The sequence below is a fragment of the Eublepharis macularius genome, chromosome 14, assembly GCF_028583425.1.
Source record: "Eublepharis macularius isolate TG4126 chromosome 14, MPM_Emac_v1.0, whole genome shotgun sequence".
NCBI classification, from domain to species: Eukaryota; Metazoa; Chordata; class Lepidosauria; order Squamata; family Eublepharidae; genus Eublepharis; species Eublepharis macularius.
Genome location: NC_072803.1, coordinates 18,232,450 through 18,256,209, shown reverse-complemented (window position 1 = coordinate 18,256,209; position 23,760 = coordinate 18,232,450). Strand labels below are relative to the sequence as shown.

The following is a 23,760-nucleotide window of genomic DNA, read 5'->3' as shown; positions in this document are numbered from 1 at the left end:
TACTTCTGTATAAATGATTGCTGAATGATATCAATATAAAGATTCTACTTAGTTAGGTTGTCACGGCTATTTCTTTGTTTTTGGCCTTTTACCGTGATACTCTCTTTCATTTAGTATGTCTAAATCTTTTTAAAAAGGTGACATTGGCTGCATCCTTATGTAAGTTCTTTTTTTTTGAAAATTATTTTTATTTCAGTTATTAACAAAACTGTTTACAATATGAAACACAACATGGGTAAATTTTTGAAAACTACATAACAGAGAAAGGTAAAACATGGAAAGACAAATTCAGATTGAATGATCTGATATATTTTGGATTATAGATTCAGGATTGTTTGTTATATTTTATTGGGAGGATATAGATTTTCTTTAGAAATGTATTCAAAAAAGGGGAACCATTTTTCCATAAAATTTGTTGTTTGGGGGAAATTTCAGCTTGATAGATTCCATCGTTGATTTTTTCAAATAAAAAATGGTCCCATATTTTAGAGTACCAACTGGTAATTGTCGGTACAGTATGTGATTTCCATTTTAGAGCAATTGAATTTTTTGCTGCCATTAAGAAGATATTGATGAGGTCTCATCGAATTGGTGGGATCTCCATATCATCCCATTGAGCATGAGTTTGTCTCCATATATCAATCAAATTGTGATTTTTAATCAATGTTGCCAATTTAGTAGATTTTTTATTCTGATCTGTCTAATTTGTGAGTCATTATGAAATTAAAGTCTCTACCCACAATCAGTTCGCCTTCCTCAGATTTTTCTAGATTAATTAATAGTTCTTCTATAAAAGTTATTTGCCTTTGGTTAGGTGCATAGATGGATGCCACTGTAAGAAGTTGATTGCCTGCAGTTCCTTTTACAAATATATATCTACCCAGAGGACCAACCTTTGTAGCTTTATGAAAAAGGAGTATTTTCGGATATTATAATTGCAACCCCACGTGCTTTAGAAGTGCCATATGCATGGTATTGTGTCTGAATCCATCTGTCTTTCAGTGTTAAAGGATTACCAGCATGAATGTGTGTTTCTTGAAGTAGAGTGATATCTGATTTAAGTTTAGCTATATATGTGAGTATGTGTTTTCTCTTAATTGGATTCCCCAAACCTCGAACGTTATAAGAAATTATTTTTAGTTCAGAACACATACTGTAAATCTCTTATTGAAAGGATATTGCACAGCCATCTTTCTCCAGTGAGTTGTCAAAGCCTGAGCATCTTTGGAATGGTCATAGCACTCCATTGAGTTAGTATTTGGTGCTGGAGTTAGGGGCCGCTAAAGACAATGATGATGTTTTAATAAGTGTTTAGGCGAATCTGGTTATTTTATTTTACCTTGACTTTAAAAATATTTTTTCACATTGAAAATATAAGGCCTATGGTTTTTAAGGATATAAGCAATCAACTTTTTTTTTGCTTGAAGGTACATTAAAAAAATTGGATGTGGGATGATTCAATCTATTCTATCAACTAAGGATTCTCTCACCTCATTCTGCCACATATGGAGACCAGACCTCAGAGTAAGATCGAAGTGAGGTGGTAGTTCGAGTGTCTAAGAGAAGGAGACTGACTGACTGACTTTCTAGTGTGAAACACATCTTCCATGTGGTATACTAGTAGGATTAAGTGGAGTTATACTTTTCTAAGTACACAGAAGCCAATGGGCTTGGAAAGGCATAATTCTGTTTAGGATTGTACTGTAAGGCTTAATTTAAATGTGATGCTGGTTAGGCAAGAACACTTATGCCTGGGACTTTGTGTTTTCATGGCATCTTGTTTAAACTCGGGTGCTTGTTATGCAAAGTGATTAAGTGTGGCTGGTTAGTATGCCAGTGCAATATTTGGCTATGGATCGCCAATGTGCTAAATAAAATTGCAAGGGTCAGTGTTGTATAGTGGTTAGAGCACTGGGCTGGGCTGGGCTCTGGGAGACCCAAGTTAATATCTATACTCTGCCATGGAAACTTACTGAGTGACCTTGGGCCAGTCACACACACTCAGTCTAATCTAATTCACAAGGTTGTCGTCAGGATAAAGTGAAGAAAGGAAGAATGTTGTAAAACTCTTTGGACCTCCATCAGGGAAAAAAGGTATAAATGAAGTAAATAAATAGCAGCCCAGTTTGAACAAGAAAGTGCAAAGTGCTTTTGCTTTGCCAGGATCTCACATAAATCGGGTCATCAGAGAGGAAGGTCTGTGCAAAATTAATCACTCTTCCTGGCTTACTATGCAATGATGTTCTAGTTGTGAGAGAACATCCAAAAGTACAACTCTCTACCTACTTTCTGAAGAGGCGCAGTCCAAAATTCTACCTTCTCCTTTGGTGGAATGTGTACACAGTCTGTTATTTCTTACCATTAAATCTTCTTATCTTCCCCCCACTTATGCCACTGTAGTATATATGCTGTTTCTTCACTGGAACACACAATTTTGCAGCTCAGTTGTTCGAGGGAAACTTGCTGGCATCAGTAAACTGTATGAGCAAACTCGGAATGACCACAGCTGTAGCACTCAAATGTCAGTGGCATAGCTTTGCTTTCCGCCTGGTTTCAACAATTGAGAAGCTGAATATTATGAATCCTGAGTGAGAAATGAATCTTGAAATAAAATGACTCATTCTGAATTAACTTAGAAACGATCATCGACACAATGGTTTCCTTAGCAGTATCTTTAATCCGAGTTCCCCGTTCTAGTTTTATCCAAACCAGATGGCAAGACGTATATTTCTTTTCTTTCTACCTTTGCACCCCACCCAAATGTTCATTTGATTTGTGTATTCTAGCTCTGTTGCATAGTCAGCTTTCAGTAGTTAAGGTCTGAAGAATGAGGAATGTATAACAAGCCTGTGGTCTGAAGTGGTTTCAGTCCTTGGTTTGGAAGCAAACTATGGTTTCTACAATCCATGACTTGCCAAGTCTGGGAACTATGACAAATGATGTTTTTTCTCAAATTAAGGACAGGATGGAAGTATTCGGAGCTCACCAAGTGAGCACCTACAATGTGTTCCCAGTCATCCCAATTTATTTCAGTTGCTTCCAGTTCAGTGATCATACTCCTCCTGATGGCCCAAAGCGTAATTTGGAAATTTCCAGAATTCGTACTTCTGCATGGTTCCTTCAGGAGTATGTGCTTTCACATAACTGTAAAATTGGCCATGAGCAGCTCTTATTGGGAAGCTAGCTCACTGTTGCTAATTCAGGAATGGCTGAAAGCACAATATTAAATGCCTCTGGCAACTAGGAGTGGTAGTGCCTCTGTGTTTCGGGAAAAGCTGGCTGCATTGGATCTGACTCATTTCTCTCTGCAAGGTCCACCCTGGAGCAATAAATCTTTATAATTAGGATTGACAGCTCTCCACTTGATGCTTCCTGAATTGGAGAGCCTGGCAGGCAAGGTGGTTGAATTCAGGTATGAAGGGTGGAGTACTGTTTAGATTGCCAGTAGAGCAGGAAGTTTCACCTCCCCTGCCAAATGTTTTCTTTTTAAATCCATATTTGAGTTGCATAAGAGACGCAGAAGGTTTGGCTGTTCAGCTGTTTCTCATTTGATGGGGTACAAACTGGGAGCTGGTGTGAGAGAGGAAAAAAGGAAATGGCGTGAAATCAGAGGTTTGGCTTTCTCGGAGGTTGGAAGTAACAAGGCCGATGTGAGGATTAGTGACCTCTGTCCTCAGCTGTGTACTATAATTGGATATGTGTAGCGACAACCAAGACTGGTGTCTTCATGACAGTAGTTAGGGACAGCTTCATATTCAGATGGAAAGAGCAAGAGTCTAATAGCACCTATAAGACTAACAAAAGCTCATACCCTACAACAAATTTTGTTAGTCTTATAGGTGCTACTGGACTTTTGCTCTTTTCTACTGCTACAGACAGACTAACACGGCTACTAGAGATTGGCACGAACTAAATTATGAACCAAAGTTCATCATGAACCGGACCAGTTTCTGGTTCACGAACCAGCGGTACATGGGAGCTCATTTCTCATGAACCGCGACAAATTTTAGCCCGGTTTGTTTGGTTCATATTTCAGTTCAAGATTTAAGCTACAAATGCACAAGGCAACTCAAGGTGCCAATCAATCAGTTTCATAGGCAATGGGGGGGGGGATGGACTCTCTGCAGATCTTCTGCTGACCCTGAAGGTGATGTTTTCAGAACCGAATAAACCGGTTCATGAACTAGGGCAAGTTCATGAATGTTCGTGGTTGGTAAAACACGACGAACCATAAACTGCACAGTTCAGAATTTTTCTGGTTCTTGCCCATCTAACGGCTACCCATCTTGATCTATATTTGGATGGATTTGTCATGGCCACTTTATGTGGAAGATATCACTGCTGCGGATTCACTCATGTTTCCTGCATGAAAAATGTAATCTGCAGGCAGTGCCCCAGCTCCTGCAGATGGAGTTCATGCCAGGTGGCCCCAGTCCAATCCTGTTTCCTGAGCACTTGCACAATTGTTTAAAGATGTAGATTTGACCTCTATCACATATCTGTGGTGTGGTGCACTGGAGTACATGTAGCTGTCTTCTGCTGTATAAAATGCAAACCTGTCCTTAGAAGCACCAGAACAACTGTGAATTGTGAAACTTCGCTTCAAGGCACAGGTTTAGCATTTAAGTGCTAAAGACGTTGTCATCCTTGTTGGTTCATTCATGATTTGTGGTTGCAATAAGTTTCCAAATGCTGCTCTGATGCTCCAGATGTCTGTAGTGATAAATGCTGCATCTGCTGTGGCTTTTCCTTTTGAGGTCAAGCAGTATGCTATAATACAGCATGTGTGTACGCACCACCACCACTTTCTCTCTGCATATGACTATTCTCACAATTTCAGGTTTGATTTAAATGTGACACTGGCAGAGCAAAAGCCCTTTCTTGTGGAACTTTGCAGAGGCATAGTGCCTTGCTTAAACCAGGCTGCTATTTAGGCAGAGATAGCTACAAAGACAGAGTTTCATGGGAAAGGGCTTTCCCCTCCCCATTTAAATCAGCCATCCACTTCCTATAGCATCAAGTTTTAGAGGAGTTAAGGGACAGTTTTAAAAAATGAGAAGGAATAATTAATGGAATTAATTTTATTTAATATGGCTTCAGTACCATTTCAACCCCTCCAAGAATAATAAAAATGATTTCTATGCTAAAAAATAATTGCTGAAAGTATGTAACTCCAAATTGCAATAAAAGTCTGAAAAGCATTTAAAAAAACTTGTAGCACCTTCAAAATTAATGCATTTCTTGTGGCATAAGGTGTAGCAGGCCAGATCCTACTTCATCAAGCGTGGAAACCATTGGCTGGCAAAAATACACGTGTATGCACACACAGATACAAATAGAGGAGCAGGGGAGATGCAGAAGTTAAATACAAACACTTCCAAGAAGCAATGAACAGGATCTAGCCAACTTTTTATTGCCCAGTTCATCTCCATACATTGCGTTTGACCTGCAACATAGCCTCTTAGTTGGAGGTCAAAGAGAATCCCTCCTTCACTTTTCACCAGCAGAAAGTCTGGTCTGCATTTACCCCTCTGTGTTTCTTCTCTGCTATAATGTAAAAGCACTAAGCCCTTGAGATATCGCTGTTTTTAAGCCCTTGAGATATCACTATTTTCTTACTCTTCGATCCTTTTCTTTCCCCCCCACAAAGCTCATAGCAATGTTTTTACAAATTGTTTTCATAACAACTGTGAAAGGAAGATGAGACTAAGAAGACGACAAGTTACAACCAAAAATGTCCTCCTGCATGTGGAAGCTGTCTCATTCCCCTAGAAGTGCTGTTTTATACTTTGCCACAGAACATTTCTTGAAAATAACTGGAATTGAATTCCCAAGGTGTTCGTCCACTTGGGGAGAACTGACATAATCATTTGCACAAGCAGAAGCATGAGAACTTTTTATAGAACTTTCCCATTAGCAGACTGGGACCAGCATATCTACGGGACCGCCTCTTACCCTATGTTCCCTAGAGGATACTTAGATCAGTGGACAAGCATCACTTGGTGGTCCTGGGCCCCAAAGAGATCCACCTGGCCTCAACCAAGACCAAGGCCTTCTTGGCCCTGGTTCCCATCTGGTGGAATTCTCTGTCTGAGGAGACCCAGGCACAGCAGGAATTGTTGTCTTTCTACTGGGCCTATAAGACAGGGATGTTCCGCCAGGCATATGGTGGTTGAGGTGGATGGACCGTGAAACTGGCCTCATGAGGGAGTTTACCCCATGTTCTGTTAACAACTAATAGTTGGCCATTTGGCTCCATGGATTGCTGTTTGTGTTGTGCAATATGCATGCTCCTGTCTTTTAGAAATTGTATTATATATTTATTGATGTTTTAATTTGGTTTTAAATTAATATTTTTATGTATTTTATATATGTTGTATTCTCCTCTGAGCCCGCTCGCAGGTAGAATGGATTAGAAATAACCAGGGCTTTTTTTCAGCTGGAACGCAGTGAAACGGAGTTCTGGCACCTCTTGAAAATGGTCACGTGGCCGGTGGCCCTACCCCCTGATCTCCAGACAAAGGGAATTTAGATTGCCCTCTGTGCTGCTCTGCACGAAGGGCAATCTAAACTCCCCTCTGTCTGGAGATCAGGGGGCAGGGCCACCGGCCATGTGATCATTTTCGCCAAAGGCAATTTAAACTTAAAAAAACTCCTCCCTTGTTCCAGCTGACCCAAAGTGATGTCATTGCGTGGTCCTGAGTTCCACCACCTCTTTTCCCCAGAAGCCCTGGAGATAACAATAACAACAACAATAGAACTGCATGAATTCTTGTTCAAGTGTTTGCATTGCAGCTTTAGCAGCTGTCTGCTCATTGTTCTTTTTGGTTCAGTCTATGCCCAAGCAAATGTTGGGAAGACAACTAGTGGGTTGAGTACAATAGGAGAGAATCAGCTGAATAGAACTGGAGGCCTGACTTGGCAATAACTTGGTGGGAGGTTGACTGACTGGGATGTTTTAATCTGGCTTGACTGATAGGCCGCTGGCAAAGAATTCAATTGAGAGCTTCATCAGTTGTACAAAGCGGGGTGCACTATATCACTGCTAGCAGTTCAAGAGATGGTTGAATGCTAGCTGGCTTCATGTGCATGCTTGTGCCAGAGCCATTGGATGCATCGTACATCCCAGGTACAAATAAGCAACCAAATATTCCTGAAGACCTCCATGAACCGGCTTCTGATTTAGGAAGAGGTGGAACACTGTAAAAGCCAGGTTCCCAGTCATATAAAGCCAGCCTTACATATGCAGCTCATTTATTCTGAACATCAACAAAGTACATGGAGATCAAAAGCAAGAGAAATGCATGCAGTCCCACTGCCCTCCCCTCACACATGTACAGTGAACAACCGAAAGGGACCACCGACGAAGCTTTGCTCAGTTGTCAACGGAAAGGGCTTCTGGGGGTGGTCTTGCTCTCTTAGGGAAGACCTACCTCCCATTCTGTTCAAAGGCCGAGATTTAGGAGAATCCATCCATGCATGGATTTGTGCTGTACTACAAGGCACGGTTTCATTCTTGCTAATTGCCTTGTGTTTTTAAAATGTAACAACGGAGACTGACGCACTAGGGGAAAAATGTGAAGTTGTGGTTGCTAACACACCTACCAGTGCCTGCAGCTGCTGCTCATTAAGTTGATCAACATCTCGCTATTTCTTAGCATCCCTGGCAGGGAGGAGAGGGTGCTTTTTACAAAATTTGTATGTTCTTTGGCGGCGGTACATGCTTGTACAATCTGCGCATGAATGTTGGCTTTTACTTTGGAACTTTGAAGCTTGATCTCTTGAAAATCCCTGCATTTCTCAAACACTGTTGGGTATCCGCTTTTAAAACCTGGTTATTTAAACCTTGCAGGTTTTGGTGCTTCTGCGGACAATTTAGATATGGCACGTGCCCCATTTCTCTCATGGGTATGGAAACCTGACATTTCATCCTGCAATGGACTTGGCTCAGTGAGCTAAGATCTGTTCATGTCTCCTTCTTCCCATCTTTAATGTTGCAGTTAGAGAAGATACTTTTTTTGTACTTCTTGTGTCTGCTTGATCAAAAACTCATCAGCCCACAATAAAAACTGGAAAAGCATAATGCTGGGGGGGGGGGCGGGTTTCAGAAGTGTGGCCACCATTGTTTTATAATTGGGACGGGAGAATCTATGCCCCTTAAGTAAGAACCTGGGCTGGCCCCTCTGGCAACCATGGCGGATAACAGCGGATGATTGTTTAGCTTGTCACCTGGTCATTGCAGCTGGACACTGCTCACTCGTCATTCAGCTGACATTAATCAGGTGCCCTTTTTGTAGCCAGGGGATCAGCTTCATTGCCAGGGATTTTTCCAGCCACTAGGTCAGCTTTCCTACAGCGGGTCAGCTTTGGGTATAGCCAGAGGAAAAACATGGATAAAGATAATCCAAAGGGAGGAAATGTCTTGACTCAGGGAAGAGTCCCACCCTGGAATGCAGGGCCTTGGTCAAGCTAGGCGGTAGGTGCCAAAATAGGTGCTGTGGTCCCCTTCTGAGGCTTTGTTGCACAGCTGACCTGTGAAGAGGCAAGCTTTTATACAAGGATTTTTATACAAGGATGTATCAAACACTTCTAGGGACTAGTAATTTGAATTAAAATTCTGAATTGCATTGCAAATGAACTGTATTTGCAAGCTTTTTCTTAAAGAAAAAAGGCATTTTAGAGCATTCTACAGAACACTGACATTTATTGGAACAAAAGAGCTCTGCTAGAACAAAGGGCCATCTGGTCTACTATCCTGTTTCCCACAGTAACCAACAAGATGTCTCCAGGAAGCCTATAAGCAAGGCACAAAGTCCTCCCCGTGCCAATGGATGGAGCAGAGTCTACATGTCATGTGCCTGTTTACTTTGAGGCATCTGTTTACTTTGAGGCATAGGTTTACTGTTTACTTTGAGGCATATCTACAAGCTGCAGGGAAGGCCAGACAGTTACCTCTTTTCATACTCACCTTTCTTTTTGGGGAAACACCATGGCTTAGTGATGGAGCATCTGCTTTGCGCATAGAAGGTCTCAGGTTCTTGGCAACTCAAGTATCAAGTCCTGGGAAAGACCTTTCTTTGACTGAGACATGGGAAAGCCACTGCAATTCAGAGTAGACCCTACTCAGCTAGGTGGACCCAAGATTTCACTTGGTGAAAGGCATCCTCCTTTGTCTATCCATGTCCTTTTGTTCTTCTTGATCTTTTTGCACTTTCTTAAGTGCTCTGTTTTGCCCTGACGTTGGGATAATATATTTCCGTAAAAGACAAAGACAGACCAAGTATGCCATTTTGAGTGTAGATTTCACTCTTTGCCTTATCCAAAGATAATAACAGGAGAACATTGAGTTAACTTGTGCATTTGTAGCTTAAATCTTGAACGATGAATGGGTTTATGGCAATATTTTCATTGAAATGACACAATTGAATGCCCTGAGTACATATTAGACAAAACATGTACTTTCTCTGAGACCTCAAAAAATGGATGCAAAACCATGAGCAGAACTGAAAATCTTATGGCAGGTATAAAAAGGGAAGGGTCATACCCCACAACACAGTGCTGAAGTTCTGAGCTTGTTTTTAATCTATTCTTTCCTTGCAAGAGTCTAGTGATTTGAATCTGTTTAAGTAGGAATAATAACTGTGCTTATAGACTGCTCTTCTAGACAACTTGGTGCTCTATTCAGAGTGATGAGGAAGGTCAGTGTTATTATTATCCCCACAACACAGCTGGGGAGCTGGGGTTGAGAGGAGTGGCTTATGCAAGGCCACCTACAGAACTCAAGGTAGTAGTAGGATTTGAACCAGCAGAATGCAGATTTGCAATCCAATCGCTTAACCACTTTGCTACAGAAAATCTTGATACTGCTAACACCATACACACATTCACTTCAAAGTCAGTGTTATTATCCCACAATACAACTGGGAGGCTGGGGCTGTGAGGAGTGGCTTATGGAAGGCCACCTGCTGAGCTCGTGACAGTAGTGGGATTAAAACCAGCAGAATGCTGATTTGCAGCCCAACCACTTAACCAATATGCTACAGCAGCTCCCAGCATGTAATTGCTAGCTCTTCCCATAATAGGTTTCTATATGACTGTGGACAGGAACTGTCTCATCAGTTTGCCATGTGCTTCCCAGACCACATATTCAGTTATTTTTGATTTTATGGTCTTTTGTTACAAGGGAATATCCTAATTAGTGAATAGTGACTGGTATCCAATATCTGCATCTTTTCTTTAGAATGATAAGGTTGGAATACAAACCCTAGCAGTTTGTTTTTGATATAAAGGCCTGAGCTCTTCTTTGGTTCAGATTGTATACTGGGGTTGGGGGGAAAATTGCTCCTCCCTCCCAACACCTGGCAGTCAGTGGCTGCAGTAATCAGATGGATAGAAGTAGAGAATAATTATCTTCTGTCCTTCCTCCTTGATGCCACAGTGGGAGGGGGAGTGCCAGGTGATTCTTGAGGAATAACTTTCCAAGAGTGCCTGCCGTACTCGTATCATAATCTTGCCAGTCCTAGAGGCTTCTTTCTGTGCCAGTCCTAGAGGCTCCAAATGAATGATAATGTATAAGAATAAACAGCTTTCATATTTCATGCACATGCAATTGAACTTTGGTCAAGGCCCTGCTTTATACATGAAATTGTCATTGTGGAGAAGGGAGGGAAGAACATGCTGTTTCCTTTGCAGTGGAAAGACAAGCATTTGTTCATGGGAATGTGTGAACCAGGGTAGTATTTGACCGCGGCTGGAGTATCCTGTGGCTGGAAAGGCATTTATATCTGGTAAACCTTTCAGTGGTTTTGAAAAGGGATACAAGCACAATTTTGGAGAGGTCGCAAAGGGAAGAGAGCTCTACAGTTGTGGAGCAGTCACCAAGAATGACTCTTTGTTTGCCCTTTCCCAGGTAAGGCAATTTGTCTACCATTATGAATCCACAAAGGTATGCCAAAGTACGTGGCTCCACGTCTGATTGTTATCTCTGCGATTCGTTTTCGTTTTCTCGGCCATGTTGGACGCTCCTCTCCGCAGGTCCGGGAGGAAGCGCCCGAGCACCCTGACCGGGCGGCTGATCTGCGAAAATTAGCCCCCAGGACTCCCAGTGAGGGAGGCAGGGTCCGGAACGCTGCGGGAAGAGCCCCCTGAAAACCAATGTGGGGGGTAAATTGCCCGTTTGTTCCTATGGAGGCCGGCAGACGTGCGCGGCGCCTCGAGTGCGGCCGGGCCATGGAAAACGGCAAAGAACAGAACTAGGCGGAAGCCTGTAAGTAAGCAAATCCCTTCTGTTATTACAAGCGCACACGAAGGAGTGGTGGGATCTGAAGCTAAGAAGGCTCGTTCTTCCCCCTCGCTGAGTTTCAGAATTCGGTTGGCGGCCCCCCCCCCTAAAATGGCAGCGAAAAAACAGAGTCCCACTTTGGGCAAGTCAATTTCGGCTGCCCTACAGGGGAAAGGAGAGTCGGTCGAGGAATTGGTGAAGAGGTCGGTTATCGAAGCCATAAAACCTTTTGTTGACAAGCTGAATGAAACAGATCAAAGGGTGGGCTTAATTGAGAGCGAAGTGAAAACCATTAAGGAAGTAGCGGGGGGGGCAGAGAAGTCTGCTCAGGAAAATGCGTCACTCGTGAGGGCAACGAATAAAGAGTTAAAGCTGGTGGAGAACCAGCTGATCGGGCTACAAGTGGAACGAACACAGACAATTTTGCGCCTCCAGAACGTGAAAGAGGAGGAAAATGAGGATTTATGGGGTCTGGTCTCGGAACTATTGGCGACACCCGCGAAGGCAACTAAAGAAGAGGTAAAAAGCGCCATTTTGGAAGTCCGTCGGGCTTCTTCAAAATATGCAATGAAGCGTCAGCTGCCTCGCGAGATCATCATCGATCTTTCATCTAAAAGGATCCGAGACACTATCCTATACAACTCATACAATGCGGATCTGGACTTTTTGGGCAATAAAGTCAAGATACTGAAAGACGTCCCATTTTTAGTTCGGAAAAGAAGATTTAAGTATAAAAAGCTCGCAGCTCTTCTGAGGGAACGTGGAATAAAGTACAAATGGCTATTTCCGGAGGGTATTTGGTTCAGTTTCAAAGATCAAGCTTACAAGATAACATCAGAAGATCAACTAAGGGATTTTGAGGACAAAATCCGGAATTTCAGCAAGACACCAAGCAAGAAGAAAAGGCGAAGTCTGAAGGGGGGGGGGAGGAAATGAGCACTGCAGCTGCAGTTGCTCAGAGAGAATTGCATCCGGGGCCCAGGAGGGGGAGGAAGACTTAATTTGAATTGTAATTTGTATTTAGCAAGGTCAACCACTCCATCAATATCATACAAAGCTGTAATTTTTTTTTTAATAATGGTAGTATGAAGGGAAAGCATTCTGTGTAGTGTAGTGTTGTTATATGTTGCTGTTTTTTTTCTTTCCTTCCCCTGTCCCCTTTCTTTCCCTCTGTATCGTTAGTTAATGTAGTTAATAAAATAAATAAATAAAAAAGATTGTTATCTCTGCAATAATTTTCCAGACTTCAGCATGGCGGGAGGGGTGGGGTAGAACTTTGGCTACTGAGATATAAGTGCTCCATTTATCTGCAACAAGATATAAGGGCTCAGTTGAGCTTTGTTGCTTGTTGGAACAACACCAGCTTGTATATCAGAGCTGTCTGAGGTCCTGTTTCTTGCCTACTTGAGAGATCCTGCCACCTGATCTTAACCATGTGCAAATGCTGCTGACTTCTTCTGAAGTAAGCCCAACAGGGCTTTCTTTAGCAGTCTGTAGTCCAATTGAAATCCCATTCAGGAAGTTCTTTTGTTCTTAAATCTAGCCCGGGGAATTGCCTAGGATAGATAATTCTTCGTTGTGGCAAGGAGCTGCCATGGGCTGATGTGAAAAGAGGCCATCCTAAATTGGTCTTAGTTTTTTGCAGGTGGTGGGGAAAATGCCATCCCCCTGACAAGCTATTCTGCTGCTGCTATTTCCTTATTCAGTACTTCAACTTTTCTCCAGAACAACAGATGTGGAGTGCACAAGTGGCTTGATTGCTGATTTCCTCGGCATCTGTTGTAACTCTGACATCTTGCAAGCTGGAAGATTCCACGTAATTTCTCATCTGCTCTGAGTTAAGATTTAATCCTCTGGAGCTGAAGTAAAGGAAGAAGGATCAGCTATTGGGACCAGTATGTAGCTGAAGATAAATGTGAGTTAGAAGACCCTCAAAAACTTCCTTGCTGAAGGAAGCCCCCAGAGGTCACTTCAATAACATGGCTCGGAATACAGATTTTAGTTTATGATGGGTTGATACACCTCCAAATTGTAAAAAAAAGAAAAAAGGACAAAGTCTGTTTAGTGCACCAGTTTGCACAGTCTCTATAATTTATAGAATCCTATATAGTTGTTCACTTCCAAGTCCATAAAAACAAGAACTGTGTTTTATTTGTTGCTGTTGGTTCAGTTTGTTCATACAAAATGTTAATATCGATTCTCACATTTTCTTCCTTCTACCTGAAGGTTTCTATTAGTGCATAAGGGCTGTGTAACATGGGTGCCTTTAATCCCCTTTGTGCACTTTGTTATAGCCATGTAGCCCTAACCTGCATCCAGAACAGGTAATTCTACCACTTGTTTGGCATCATGTTCAGTCCTGTTGTCACTGTGTAACGGAATGCTTATCCAGGTCTCATTAAGACTTCCAACTTTTCACATTAAAGATTTTATCTTATATTCTGAGCAGTGTTCAGACCTTGAAGTGAGACTGAAAACAGCTTTCACTCTTTTTAGAGAAACTGTTTGTCGGTACTCTTTCCAACAAGACAGTACTTTTCTTGCAATACTCTTTCCACCAAGACTCCTCTTAAGAGTTTAATGATTTCTTTTATTAAAATAAACTCTAGTATTTTTAATAAAGCAAGATATCAAAATATAAATGCTTATTAAGTTAAAACCTACAAAGATGGTACAGATAAGGGCAACAATTAAATCTCCTAACATTTCTCGATCAAATCTAAGTTTAAATCAATCAGATCTATTATGAAATGCATTGAAAGATCCCCTAGATCTTTCTTCATGAGATTTCTTTCAGCCAAAACCCTGATCTGCTATCTGGGTTAGCACTTTTATATGTTATCTTATGCAGCTACTGAAGATCTTTTTCATGTAGATAAACTATGATTGGTTTGAGATTGAATTAATTATTCATATTTTCAATCATGTGACATTCTACTTAGCCAAATAGTGACACTATGTCCAGCTGCAAGATAAGAGATGTGTGTTATGTGCCGTCAAGTCATCTCCGACCTATGGCGACCCTATGAATGAAAGACTTCCAAAACGTCCTATCTTTAACAGATGAGAGAAGAGATATAAATCAGTAAAGATGACAGGAAAAGTTAAGTGAGCAGATCATCATCGGTCCATTCTAACAATTAAAGAACATTTATCTGATACTGTCCACTATTTTTAATTGGCATCTGTGTAGTTATACAACATGCTAGGGAAAAAAACTACAGTAAAGTTCATACAGAGTTCACTGGAATACACATGTATCACTAAGTATAATGTGCTCTAATCTATATTTCCATGACAACTGGATTAAGTATTGATATGTTTACCCTAATTCATTTTAGGAAGTCAATCAAGGGTAAAACCACCATATTTGTAAAGAGTAAATCAAGTTGTTTGTTATCAACATTCTGATGACGACCTGCTTGACCATTTCCAATGTCCTCTCCCTGTGGCTTCACAAAGATGTTTAAGAGCATGAGAAACTGAACAGACCTCTGGGAGGCCCCACAAGAGATCTCCCAGAAAAGCAACAGTCTCCCGTTACCCTGTTCTGTGCTCCCTTATTCAGCCTGTGCAGTTGATGCAGAGAGAGAGCGTATTGATTCTGAAAGCTGTTGAAAAGTCCAGAAAATTTAATACCTTTAAAGCATGTTGCATCACGATGTTGTACGGTATGATTTCTGAAGTATTTCCACTCACTTCAGTTGATATTACCTTAATGATGGGTGAAGGATTGCCTCTAGCCCTTCACATATAGGTGAAAGCAAAATAGCTTGTTCTTTGTCCTTAGCAATACTGGCTTCATTTAGTGTCAACAGAACAAGAAAAAAAAAATCTTTGAACAATTTCAAGAGCATTATTTGCTTCTCTTCACTGGAAACCACAAACTAAAGAGGGCATGTGAGAACAAAGCCAACCATGAAGAGATTCTGTCCTATTTGCCTTTCAACCTGATATGCTGGAAGTAACTGGGCAGAAAATGTAGAGAAATGGGTAATTTCCACAGTTGCATTGTAGTTCTTGAAGTCTTGTTGCTTCAATCATAATAGCTGAAGCAGCAGAACTGATTCTTCCTTAAGTACTGAGATACTCTTTTGAAATGTAACCAAGCATAGTGCGATCCTAAGCACTTTTCTCGACAGTAAGCCCCGGTAAATACAGAGTGACTGAGTAAACCTGCACAGGATTGTGGTGTAAGGAATCCCAGTATTGCAGTGTAAGGAGTCCTAGTAGAAAACATGGAAGTTCTGTATTGTTTTTCTGCTTTCTCCTACTCCTCCTTTATCCAAAGGAAGAGAGGAGTTAAATTAAGTAACGTGGGTTGTGGAAGTTTTAAGACCGATTTTTAAAAATCAGTAGTACACATATAAGTAGTACACTTGTAACCTATGGGTTGTGTCATCTATTAGTGTGTAGAGCCTTCCATGGTGAATCTGTATTCTTTGCCTACCCCTCAGATTTCTTTGGTTCCATAGTCATTAGATCTTTGCCCATTGGCTGATGTTCTGTGACATCATAATGGAGCTTTGTAGCTAGATGTGTCACATCCCTTCCAGCTAATATTTGCTCAGCTTCTCTGATCTCACAGGGGGCCTCCAGTTGAGTGTTTATGGTCATAATAGATTGGAGACCCTATAATTTGAAGTCCATGAATGTCTTTGTTAAACTCAACCACTTCCCTCATTGCTTGGATACCATGGGCTGCTCCATACTATGGAGAGACTGTGTCGTGTCGGCACCTTTTTGACAGAAGCATTGGTGATGTGCTCTTTTTATGTCTTTGACACTTCCAAAACATTAAGAAGTATATCTGAAGGACAATTAAAACATGTGAGAGGGCAACTTCCATCTGATTTAGTATTCCATATTTAAGATGACCAATTATTTTCCAGCATGTTTAAATTTTGGAGAGGCACAGCATATAGGCCAATTGTATTCAACCCCTTGACATTTACCTGTTTTGCACAATTTTATCCCACCTTTCCTCTGGGGAACCCAGACTAGTGTACATGGTTATCATCTATATTTCCCCCTTCCCTAGTTTATCCTCATGCCAATCCTGTAAATTAATTCAGGCTGAGAGGCACTGACTAGCCCAAAGACACCCAGCATACTTCCATGGCAGAGTAAAGGATTCGAACCTGGGTCTCCTACATCATAATCTAGCCTCTATATCATACCAGCTCTCCAATTAGCCAGTGGCAAGTATGTTAAAACACTGAGAAAGTCTCTGCAGCACTGAGGATTTTATATTTTTTTGGCAGAAGTATCATTCAAAAAGTGTCACTGCCAAACTTAATAAGACTTGGAACGTTTCCTTTCATCACCCTGCTTTTTTGGACCAAGAGACATGAATCTTAGGATACAGGTCTGCTGGAGTTGCTATTTTCAAAACAGCCATGCACAGTTCTAGCATTTGTCAAAACTGTGGCACTGGGGATGGGTGTGTGTGTGTCACTAACTCCTCCTCCTCCATGCAGTTTCCTCCTAAAACTGTCATTTAGCCATGCAGTGGGGCAAATGCAGCTTGTCCAGGGTGGTTCTTAAATTCATATGGAGATATCATCATCATCATCATCAACAACAACAACAACAACAACAACAACAACAACAACAACAACAACAACAACAACAACAACAACAACAACAACAACAACAACAACAACAACAGATTTATATGCCGCCCTTCAGGACAACTTAATGCCCACTCAGAGCGGTTTACAAAGTATGTCATTATTGTCCTCATGACAATCACCCTGTGAGGTGGGTGGGGCTGAGAGAGTTCTGAGAAGCTGTGACTGACTCATGGTCACCCAACTGGCTCCAGGTGGAGGGTTCAAGAGTTATGGCTTCCAGCATCTTATATACCTTGTCACTTTGATGCTGAGGAGAGAGCATACAGGGTTATTAAAACAGGGGAAACTGTGAGTTTCATCCTGACAGTCAAGTTCAATATATATGGTGGAAAGTGCCATCAGGTTGCAACCAACTTTTTGGCAACCCCATAGCATTTTCAAGGCAAGAGATGAATGTAGTTTGCTATTACCTGCCTCTACATAATGACCCTGGACTTCCTTGGTGGTCTCTCATCCAAGTATTAACCACGGCCGACTGTGCCTAGCTTCTGAGATCTGATGCTGTGCTGCTTCTGGTGAGCCAGTTGATATTGTTGCAGAGAAGGCAGAAAACAGTTGTTTGTCTTTACAGTTTGCAGCCTCTCTCTTACTAGTTTTCCTAGGCAGTTGCTAGGAATACTTCCAGGCCAGGGTTGTGTCTCTGCCTTGCAATAACCAGAATCTAGCCTTATCTGCTTTGACTGTCATGGGGCCTTCCAAAATCCTGCAAGCCATTAGAACATTACCTACTGTGGAACTTTACACATTTACTTGTATCATCATCATCATCATCATCATCATCATCATCATCACAACATTCGATTTATATACCGCCCTTCAGGACAACTTAATGCCCACTCAGAGCGGTTTACAAAGTGTCATTATTACCCCACAACAATCACCCTGTGAGGTGGGCGGGGCTGAGAGAGCTCCAGAGAACTGTGACTCGCCCAAGGTCACCCAGCTGGCTTTGTGGAGGAGTGGGGAATCAAACCCGGCTCTCCAGATTAGAGTCCCGCGCTCTGAACCACTACACCAAACTGGACTTACCTGTTCCTTCCACTTACCACATCCTTTTGTACAAGTGGAGGACTACACCTGTTGGACTTAAAAGACTATAAGGAGCGGCTTGCCTGCTGTTGATTTACATGTAATACTGTTTTTTGACTAATAGTTTTGACTAATTGATTATACATTAGAGTATTGATTTTTGTACTATTGGGTGCATTGACTATTTTCTACAGTCCACTTGTGATTATTCCGCCTTCTGACTTGCAACTTCAAGGTGGTGGCTGGAGATCTTCTAGAATTACAACTGATCTCCAGGTTGCAGAGATCAGTTCCCTTGGAGGATGGACTTTATGTTATTATACCCCACTGAGGTCCCTCCCCTCCCCAAACCCTGCACTCTCCAGGCTCCACCCCTGAAATCTTCAGGACCTGGTGCTGGCAACCCTAAACCCACTGCTGGGTTAATTCAGCCCAGTACAGTTTATGAAGAGAGCAGCTGCTCTGCGATGTTTCAGACAGAGGTTTGCCTTGCTTCCGCGGTTCTTTTCAAGTGATGAAGTGAGGATCTCAATCCGGGACCTTCTGCATGAAAAACTTGGTTCAGCCATGCAACGCTATGAACTGGCTGTATTTACAGTTGTCATATGAAATCCATCCCTTCATTTTTGCCTGGTTCTGGGAGCTGGTGCTCTCAGGAAGGTGTGCTGTCTCAGGGTGCCACCACTGTACTTGAGCATCTCCTTGAATCCAAAGACAGGCATGCTACTGTTGCTGTTTGCCTTGACTTCGGCATTACAGACAAAGCTTCCTTTTACCAAGACAGACTATTAACTTAAGAGCAGCTCTCCAGAGCCCTCAGAGAGAGGAAGGGGTTTGCCAACACTTGTTATTTGAGATCCTTTAAATGGAGATGTAAGGGCCTGAACCTTGGAACCTTCTGATTGGTGCTCCACCACTGAGCCACGGCCTGGTGAATAGCAAGCTGAGTGGTATTTCATGCTGCGTATGTATTAGATAACTTGGCTCACCTGCTGCACTGCACCAGGAAGAACTCCAGGGATTGATGAACTGCACTGAGTGAAAAGGGAAGTATGCCAACAGTTTGACAATAGAGGTCTTCACTCTTCAACCACCGGAGCTAGATCACATCAGACCATGGAAAAACGCAGATGCGGCTTTGAGTCGAGGCCCGGTGTTGATGCGGAAGGAACGTGATTCCCCAATGTGCACCTGTGACATGGCATATGAGTCCAGTGCCAATCCTTACCTTCCTGGTATTTCAGGAGTTTCTTCTGTATGTTTGTTGGCATGGTTTCTTTTTTTTCCAAACAGAGGAAGTTAGTGTTATACAGGCTTCAGTAACAGGCCCTTGTTGTCCAAGAAATTGGCAAGGCTGTAACCGTGCCTGATGTCATCGCTGCTTGAACTCGGCTCCTGGCAAAGCAGAGTAAGGTGATCCATCTTTGGGATCTACTTAGATGCTGCTGAAAATGCAAGAGCAGTCAGAAGACCCTCATACTAAGTAGCTTTTTTTGTAAAGAGGAGATACGTCGTATTTTGTTCCAAGCTATGGGGCCATGCTACAAACCCTAGAATTGAGGTTCCGCCCCATGAGGTCATTGGGCTTCAGCCTTTCCCCCGCACCCTTTTTCTGACCCAGAAAACCCAGGGAGAAACTATTTCAATACATGTGCAGCTCCCATATAGAGCCCTTGTTTCAGACCCCAGCAGTGTGACATGTGGCTGACAATGAGAGATTAGGGTGGGGAATTCAGACCCAGCCCATAAATACTTATTGTCACATATGCCCCTGCATAGCTGCCATGAAGGTATATGTGTTCTACCTCTGGCTTCTGAAAGTGTGGGGAGTTTTTTATTGCTCCATGCCAGTGGGTTATCTTAAAAATGTTTACTCTCTCTTTCTCACTCCGCTGAGCCAGTGTCCTTGACAGCCAGCCGAAGCTGGTTCGTAGTGTGCTACTCCTGACAACCAAAGATAAGTTCATCTTTCTCACTGTCTGCTCTAAAACAATGGATCACTACAACCCGCCCACCCTTAACGGTCCTCTTTCCTAAGGTGGGAAGATTCCCAATAACTAACATTGCTAGCCCCACATACGTCACTTCTGCCAATTTCAACTGTCGATGCACCTTGTACTGAATGGATCTCTAGTAAAGTTACTTCAATTGGAACACCTGTGTGTTAACTGTGGAGAACTTGGGGGCCCAACTGCCAGGGACTGACATTTATTGTCTAGCTTGGCTTTGAGGCAGTGCCCACAAAATCACCAAGTCATAAAGTACTCCTCTTGTTAAAACCGTACATCGGGCCATCTTCTTTCTCCCAAGAGCTAACCGAAATCGCAAATGGACATCTGGCAATCTTCTAAGACCCTCCTCTCATCCAAGGGTGGAATATTTCTGTGTCATTCTGGCCCTGATGTTTTGATTGCTGCTTTGGGAGCCTTTGTGAAAATAGCTAGTTGCTCTGAAAAGAATGTCTTGGCCAACCTTCTTCTTTGTCTTTGGGAGCAGAGAGATTTTTAAGCGTCATCGAAACAAACTATTTGCAGGCCACAAGCACTTTCTGATTTGAGCTGTCCTTTTCTGTCTCTTCATCAGGAGATCTAGCCTCAAGCACAACACAAGGAAATTCCACATTCTCAGTAATCCTCCCCAACAATGTAGTTGTACCTTTCAGCTGTCAAGCAAGTAGTGAGTCCAGTTTGCAGAATATGTGTGAGTGGCACAAGGGCTTAGTTTTCGCCTCCTTATTTTGTTTACCTGTACTGAAGTGGGTGGAGTCCCTGCCGTTGATATATGAGGAAGCCTTCAGCTCCAGGCAGCCGATTACTACAAGTGACACCAGGATTTTGTCTTCTTCTCTCCTTCTTGCTTCGGTCACCTGTGCTGGAAAGCATGGAGGCTGAAGGTAGGGTTCTACTCAAGGCAGCTGCCCAAATGTATTAACTGACCCTTGAGCAGGAGGGAGCCCTTTGGATGACGCTTTTATTATAAATCCCTTCATCTGATAAAAGTGTGTTAAGGTTTGTTTCAAGATGTAGAGGTTGTTTGTCAGTTCAAATAATCTCCTTACTTAGTAGCTCTACCTTTCTGCCAGGTGCCAGATTAGCCATCTGCAGTTACAGGACAACTGACAGCTGGAGCAGAATTCTTTGTGTCGCAGCAGGGGAGCTACGTTCTTTGCAGCTGTTCCTTCTCCAGCTGTTGACTCGGGACAGGGTGGTTCTTCTTCCCTGCCATTGTCTTCTTTCATGAAGGAGGTGGTGGCGTAGTTCCCCATGAATACCATTTTGTATTATTTTACAATTAAATAAGAGACACTTTTGTGTGGAGATGCTCTCATAGCAGCCAAGTGAGTGAAGTTTTGTGTGTGTGTATGTGAGTGTGGGGTGTATATTGGTCTTCTGAGGGGCTCCAAGATAATTTTACCATGCACAGGGACTGGATTTAACTGCAACTTTCACAGAATGGGGTCGCTAGCCTAATAAATAATAAGTCTACCCAAACCAATTGTATATAGGTAAAATGCTAGTTATCTATGTGTTAGGTACACCCTTGCCTTTCATTCATGTCTAATCAAAAAGAGTCCAGTAGCACCTTTAAGACTAACTAACTTTATTGTAGCATAAGCTTTCGGGAATCACAGTTCAGATGCATCTGACGAAGAGAACTGTGATTCTCAAAAGCTTATGCTACAATAAAGTTGGTTAGTCTTAAAGGTGCTACTGGACTCTTTTTGATTTTGCTACTACAGACTAACACGGCTAACTCCTCTGCATCTATGATTCATGTCTAAGTAGCTTAGTGTACCTACAAACACATATAAAGAGTTCCTTATATTGAGACAGACTTACAGTACATGTGAACTGTCATGGGAGGTAGACTTACATATTATGAAAAAATGGGGTACCCAATCATGCAGATTTCTCATAAAGCAAATGCACATTAATGGGTTCTTGCAGGATATGATTGATGGGGATGCTTTACCGTCCTCCATCCTGACATCGTCGTCCCATGTCTGCATTTTATGGTTCAATCTGCTATCTGCATTTTATGGTTTAATCACAGCCTCTGGTATATATATAAAAGGTAAAGGTAAGTCCCCTGTGCAAGCACTGAGTCATTAGTGACCCATGGGGGGACGTCGCATCACGACGTTTACTTGGCAGACTTTTTACGGGGTGGTTTGCCATTGCCTTCCCCAATCATCTACACTTTACCCACAGGAAAAATGGGTATATATACTGGCACCTTATTTATGTAGTCTTTGATTGTTTTTTATCTGTTTAAAATGAAATTTAAAATTTTTGTTTTTGTATGCCTGTTGTGAGCCACCCTGAGTTCGCTTGCGGGGAGGGCGGGATATAAATCTAATAATAAACATAAACATGTGATATACACACAGCTATTTTAAAATAAATACTCCTGCAGGTGGATCTAGAAATGGGCTTTGCTATGAGGGGGAAAAAATCAGGCTATGCACACGTATACATATTTGCAGGGGGAATCAAGTAGAAGAGTTAAGCTGACAACCTGACCTTTAAATGCTTCCTGCAAAAGCCTCTCATTATCCCAGCAACTTTTGAAACATGAATTTGCTGGGATAAGGTTTAGTACCATTCTGAGTGGTGGTTGTACTCCAGAATCATGGTCAGGGAGATCTTTGTAGGCTGGGGAGATGATAATGGTGGTTTTATTCCATAAACCAAAACCGCTCTTTGTAAACAGTGAGCTTGCCTCTTGAATGCTGGGAGTCAAGTAATATAAATTTGGGGGGAGGGGAAGAGTGGGTCATGGTGCCAGAGTTAAGACAAGCTCAGCCTCTGCTGAAATCCAATGAACTTTGAATCTAATGTGAGAAGACACCTAGCAAAGAAGTGGGGGAATTCTATGGAGGGATGCAGTCCCCACTGGCCGACAAAACTGTTGAAAGTCTGCAGAACCTGTCACATTCTTGTAAATAACTTTCCGGATCCAAGGTATAGTCTAATATAAGATGAAGTTTTATTAACTATTTACATAACTTAGGTATCAGTATTATAGAGAGCAGACCTAACCTACTACTTCAGCCATCTGCGTGCTTGTTTCACTTGCCCTGTAGGATATGTGTATCATGTTAAGCACTATCCACCTAAAGTCATGGTGTCATCACAGAGCCTAGTATGTTTACACGGCTATCCTATTCTATAAGTTTAGACCAGATAATCTTTAGGTTTCTTACAGTTCTTCAATTCCACAAATCCAAGGAACTTGGCTTTAATTTCCACCATAGGCCAAATTACTAAACTTTTGTATTATCTGTGTTCAACTCTCGCAGCTTCCATCTCTTAGATGGCAAAAACTAAGATAACATAGGCTGCAGTAGTTTGTAACTCTCTCTGGCTGTATTTACAATTTTGTTTGTTGAAAACTGCCAGTGTCATTCTGAGCAGGTAGTTTTAGGTAGGTAGCTGTGTTGGTTGGCAGTACAAGAGCAGAATTTGAGTCCAGTGACACCTTAGAGACCAACAAGATTTTCAGTATATAAGCTTTTGAGAGTCAAAGCTTGTTTGAAGAGAAGGAGCTTTGAGTCTCAAAAGCTTACACACTAAAAATCTTGCTGGTCTTTAAGGTACCTCTGGACTCCAATCCTGCTATTCTAAGCAGAGTCACACCCTTCTGAACCCACTAATTTCAATGGACCGAGAAGGGTGACTGTGCTTAGAATGACCAATTTTCAAGCAAAGTTACACCCTTCTACGCCCATTGAAGTCTCTGGGCTTGGAACGATAGTGTAAGATGTTTTATACTTCTATATTTCATGAATACATCAAATGTGCCAATTTTATA

The 23,760-nt window shown here is 42.1% G+C and overlaps 1 protein-coding gene across 8 annotated transcripts in view; it reads left to right on the top strand.

Annotated features, from left to right (window-relative positions):
• ST3GAL4 (ST3 beta-galactoside alpha-2,3-sialyltransferase 4) overlaps positions 1–23,760 on the top strand; it is a 194,289-nt gene that overhangs the window by 141,551 nt on the left and 28,978 nt on the right. Inside the window, exon 1 of one of the 8 annotated variants that reach the window (XM_054997863.1) lies at positions 20,764–20,839. The exons of the other annotated variants lie outside the window; for them this stretch is intronic. The gene's annotated coding sequence lies outside the window, so the exon portion shown is untranslated. Of the gene's footprint in view, positions 1–20,763; positions 20,840–23,760 lie in introns of those variants that run through there. 8 annotated transcript variants of the gene reach the window in all.